We start from the raw sequence: 6,000 nt of genomic DNA, 5'->3' as shown, positions 1-6,000 counted from the left end.
GGGCGAGGCCCGAATCGTCTCTTTGGGTTACTCTATCATCACGTCCGAGGAGTCCTGGCAATGCCCCCTGCAAACACTCCCTACCGAGCCCAGTCACACCACTGGATCTACCTAGTTCTCCAGCTCAACCTGCAAAGAAGCTCAAGCGGCCTGGAGTGGGGGTGGCCCCTGGTACTGCAGTCTGGAGGATCGTGCTGAAAACCCTATGTTTTAAATAGCGGGCTATGCCATTTAGCGGCGGATTGGCCCGTTGCTATGAAAAGCTATAGCGAAGCTAAGCCCCGTTTTTTGTTTTCCTTTATTCATGCAAAATTGAAAAAAAATAAGTATAAAATGAGCATCATATATGATATATTGCATATACTCGACATATACACATGTTCGCACATCGAAACCCTAGCACCAATCTGGTGTCCTAATTCAATAACCAAGCTTCGCATCAATGTGTCAAATATATCATAAACAAGAACAAAAAATAATGCAAAAGGATGGTTTTGTATTGCGGCTTAGCGGGCTAAATAACTCCAAAGGTAGCATTATAACGGGAAATTGCGGGCTATTACCGTCATATTAATTTAGCATTAAAAGTGCATAGCTTTAGCGAGAGAGGTCTCAAAGGCTATAGTTGAGCTATTTAAAACATTGTAAAACCATAGAATGGGAGAAAAGCGGAATGTATTCGACACTCTGAAGATACCCGTGTTGTAATAAGTTTGCACCTTTCACTTTTTCCTGAGCGTTTTATGTAACCTTTTACCTTCCTGAACATGCCTTTTTTTTGCGGGGAGAAATACTTGTATTACTCAATAATCAAGTCTTTACAATCATCCTTAGCAATCTGTACCACCTCCGGGGGGCCTGACCCAATCCAGGTCATAATTCTACTCTCAACTCTCCCGAAGGTAGCTAGGCGATCACTAGCTTTATTTTGAGTTCGCGAAACGTGAGTAATGCAAATAGAACAAAGACTAACAAGATATCTTATCTCATCAATAAGAGCAGCATAGACCGATCGATCCTTGCCAACACAGTTGATCATGGCCACCGCCTCCGACGAATCCATCTCAACCACAATAGGAAGATTTGACCTCTGAATAGAAATTGAAAGCCCCTCCATGCATGCACATAACTCCGCTTCCAGAGCATCTCTGCAGGAAAATAAAACTCGGCAGGCTGAGAATATAATTTCGCCATTAGAATCCCGAAGGATCATTCCAGCTCCCGCTGCTCTCGAAGAATCATAGGACCCATCAGTGTTTAGTTTAACACAATCTCTGCTTGGTTTAGACCATCTACTCTCTAGGGAAACCGCCCTGCACGGTGAAAGGCAACGAGTCTAGGATCACAATGGACTTGCCCTTGATCGGGTCCATGTTGGAATTCAGTTTGATCGCCACCAGCGACTCCAGGTAGCTTTGCAGGAACCGAACCGAAACTTCAAGTGGTGGAGCTGGTTTTTGATGTGTAATCTCATTTCGGACGAACCAGCTCCGCCAAAAGGTCATAAGCATCATGCATCGCTCAATATCACTTAATGAAGATAAGGCAATAAGCAGCCACTCCTTCCCACTGTTTATCAGATTATCAATACTAGGTAACCTCCAAACCTTGGCCATCTCTAGATACAAGTCTCTCCCAAATTGGCAGCGCACAAAGGGGTGAAAATTATCTTCCTCTTCAACACCACAAACTGGACAGGTACTTGATACTTCTAATCCGATTTTATGCTTGTTCCGCCAGGTAGGTAGCCCATCAGTCGCCATACGCCAAGCAAAGTTCTTGACGGTCGGAGGCGCCAAGCTCTTCCATATGTAAGACCAGCAAGCTCTACTCCCATCTGGAGAAGAACTAGACGAGGATTCCCTCTCTCTATGTGCTTCTTCAAACGCCAACATATAAGCACTTTTTACTGTGAACACACCCAGCTTATTGGGACCCCATGCAATAACATCTTCGGCCTGCCTCGGAGAAGCTCTAATCTTTAGTATTTCATCAACATCCGCAGCAAGGAAATACTCTGACAGTAACTGCCCCTTCCAGGATCCATTCTCATTCAGGAAGTCGAAAACATAGCGAATACGACATCTGCCCTGCAGTGAGATGGGTTTATATGAGAAAGGCCTTGGGATCCAGTTGTCGCGCCAAACTCGTATGCTCCTGCCATTGCCCACACGCCAAATTAGACCCTTCTTTAGTAAGTCTAACCCATGGCTTATTGCTTGCCAGGAGGAGGAAGCGTTGCCAGAAAACACCGTGTCTTCAAGCTTGCCCTCCGGATAGTATCTTGCTTTCAGAACCAGTGCACATAAACTGTCCGGCCTAGAAACCAATCTCCACGCCTGCCGAGCCAGAAGCGCCTGGTTAAACAGCTGAAAATCACGAAAACCTGCACCACCTCTATCCTTTGGCTGCATGAGATGGTCCCACCCCCTCCAATGGACCTTTCTTTTTTCCTTTTGCCGAGCCCCAATAAAAGTTTCTAACCATTCTTGTAAGATCACCGCAAACTGAAAATGGCAATTTGAAAACCCCCATGATATAGGTTGGCAATGCCTGTGCAACAGCTTTCACTAATACCTCCCTACCAGGCTGGGCAAGTTGACCATCTCCCCACTGAATAAGGCGTTTTATCAAGCTTGTTTGAAGGTTTTGGAACTTCCCCTTAGACATGCGACCCTCAGGGGTAGGCAAACCCAAATATTTTTCCTCAAAAACCAGACTTTGCACACGCAGCACCTGTCGAACCTCATCTTGAATTGTGTTCGGACAAGAAGAACCAAAGAACATAGAACATTTTCCATAATTGAGACTTTGCCCAGTGGCCGCACCATACAAGTCTAGAGCTTCCTTAACGCTCTTAGCCTGATCTCTAGTTGCCTCAAAAAACAACATGGTATCATCAGCAAATAACAAATGGGATATGCCCGGTGCTCGCCTGCATACTCTTACCGGAGTAATATGACCAGATGCCACTTTCTTTTTTAGGATCGCCGAAAGACCATCCGCCACAAACAAGAATAAAAATGGTGAAAGGGGATCACCTTGCCGAAGCCCACGCGTCGGTGCAAATGAATCCAAGAGAGTTCCGTTTAATTTGACAGAATATCTCACCGATGTGACACAAGTCATAATCCAGTCTATCCATCGCTGAGAGAACCCCAACTTTTGCATCACTTGCTTCAAGAAACCCCAGTCCACCCTATCATAAGCTTTGGAGAGATCAAGCTTATAAGCACAAAAGCTTTTTGTTGGATCCTTTTCCTGTTTGATGTAGTGTAGGCACTCAAAGGCAATCAGCGCATTGTCAGTAATCATCCTACCCGGAATGAACGCACTCTGCTCATCAGAGATTAGGTTATCCAAGAGAGGACGGAGCCTATTAACCAAACATTTAGATATGACCTTGTAAATCATATTGCACAAGCTGATTGGCCTATACTCAGTCAGCTTTGTAGGATTAGCAACTTTCGGAATGAGGACAATCGTCGTGGAATTTACTCCCTCTCGCATCACCCCGGATCTGAAGAAATCCTTGACAGCCGCAATCACACTGTCCTTGAGAGTCGCCCAATTCCTCTGGAAAAACCTGGCTGGAAATCCATCAGGGCCCGGCGCCTTAAGTGGCCCTATCTGAAAAAGTGCGTCAGAGATTTCCTTATCACTAAACGGAGCACATAGCTTAATATTGTCCTCCTCCGTGACCAGTACTTCAAAGAGATCAACCACATGGCCTGCATCAAGGTTAACATCCGCAGTGAAGACATCCCGAAAATACTCATTCACTAGCTTACCCATAGACACCAAATCTGAATGGACCACTCCAATACTATCCGTTAACTGCCTGATTTTGTTTTTACGAGCCCTCCACACTACCTTACTATGAAAAAACTTTGTGTTGCGGTCTCCCTCCTTAAGCCATGAAATTCTCGATCTTTGAAGCCAAATCATCTCCTCTTGGTACAAAAGATCATTCATCCTGTCTGTCACTTTCCTTATTTCTTGTCGATCCGCATTCATATGCATGAGCTCTTCTAACTGTGAACGGGACTTAGCTAACTCCTTTGTAACACTCCCGAACTTCCTGGACCAAGAACCCAACGACACCATTGTCTTGGTTAGCGCCTCTCGCAACTGCTCCAAATTTTGGACATTGCCAACAGATTCCCACGCGTTCTTGATGACCTCCGGCAGCGTGGAGTCCCGCTCCCAGAAGATCTCATATCGGCGATGTTTCGGCCCAACCGGTCCAGAATCCGCCTCGCCCTTGAGAAGTACAGCCACATGATCCAAACAAGGACTTAGAATATGTTGTACAGAGGCAAAGGGGAATATATTCCTCCAATCATTTGTTGCAACGGCCCTATCCAGCCTCACCCTAACATTGCTCGAGCCACTTCTTTTATTGTCATAGGTGAAAGGAACCCCCAAAAATCCCAAGTCTACTAAACTACAAACTTCCAACACATCCCTGAATGCTATCATCTGCGGCTCTGGTCTTGGAGTAGCTGAAAAGTGTTCAAAATCCCACATTGCTTCGTTAAAGTCCCCCAAAACCAACCACGGAAGATCATTGACATTTTTCAAATTCTGTATTTTTGCCCACATGAGATGCCGGTTTTCTACCCGCGGTTCTCCATGTACAAACGTAATTCTCCACTGATCCGCCCCTTCCTGCACCCGAACTAGGGCATCAACATGACGATCATCTTTGTCAAGCACTTCAACCACACAATTTTCATGCCAATATACCGCCAGGCCACCACTCATGCCTGAACTATCAACGCCACAAAAGCCCTTCAAGCCAAACCGACCTCTTAATCTCTTCATCTTCGCTTCCTTCTGTCTCGTCTCACACAGGAACACAAACATGTGGGAATATGACCTACAAAAGGTCGTCAGCTCACGAACTGTCCGGGAATTCCCCCCTCCCCGGCAGTTCCAGCTTAAGCAATTCATTGGACCTGGCGGTCCTCCGACTCGGAGGCCGCCGCATAAGAGGTACCCATATCCTCAATGACAATCATCTGGTCCCCACTTCCGTTCACTATGGGGTTCTTTCCCGGTGTGGAGGCCGCTGCACTCGGGCTCGGCATTCCAATCCCGGCGCCGGACTCAATAAAAACCACAGTATCAGCCACCTTCCCTCCCAGGTTAGGAACCAACTGCCCACGTAGATTAACTGTACCATCATCTCTGACGAGTCTTTTACGAGCCGAGCGTTCCTGATCCAGCCCGCCCTGCTCGCCTTCCTCAACAACCCCCTCAGGTACACTCGGATGCACTCCAGCACCCCTTCCTCCAGTCCCAAAGCTTCTCCCTCCTCTGTCACCCCTACCTCCACCTCCTCTTCTACCGCCCCGTACTCCTTCCCTAGCCGCATTATCTCTACGTGACTCAGACCAGGCACCTCGACCTCCCCTTGCACCATTGTTTATTGGTTCTCCACTCCAATGCAAATAGTCACCCCATTCACACGATGACGGATCATGTATCCCATCTCCACGTTCCTCGACCACATGTCCCATACATCCACAAAACAAACAGAAATCAGGCAGCTTTTCGTAGTAAACTGGGTATTTCTTCCTCTCCTTCTAGGTTATTGGCACAAATCTCACCAGCGGCTTATTAACATTAACGAACACCCTAACTCTCAAGTAGCTCGAAGGATTGATCTTGCCTTCATTGACAATCACCGTAAACGGAGGCTCCCCTACCTTCTTTGCCACCTTCTCAGCCAGTTCTTTCTTCCTCGTTAGACCGTCAGGCAGGCCTTTGATCCTTGCCCAAAGTGGGTACATGTCCAACGTATAGTCAGAGACATTAGTAAACCCATCATATTCAACCAAAACCACCGGATCTCTTCTAAACTGCCATGGTCCTCCTTCCATGACCCTCTTCCAATCTCCCAAACAATGGCATTGCGCCAAGAACAAATTAGGTCCCTTTATATTGAACGTCACACCTTGAGCACACGCCCATGCATTCCTCATAGAGTTTAAC

This window comes from Triticum dicoccoides, chromosome 6B (assembly GCF_002162155.2).
Source record: "Triticum dicoccoides isolate Atlit2015 ecotype Zavitan chromosome 6B, WEW_v2.0, whole genome shotgun sequence".
Classification (NCBI taxonomy): Eukaryota; Viridiplantae; Streptophyta; class Magnoliopsida; order Poales; family Poaceae; genus Triticum; species Triticum dicoccoides.
This window is presented reverse-complemented; position numbering follows the sequence as displayed.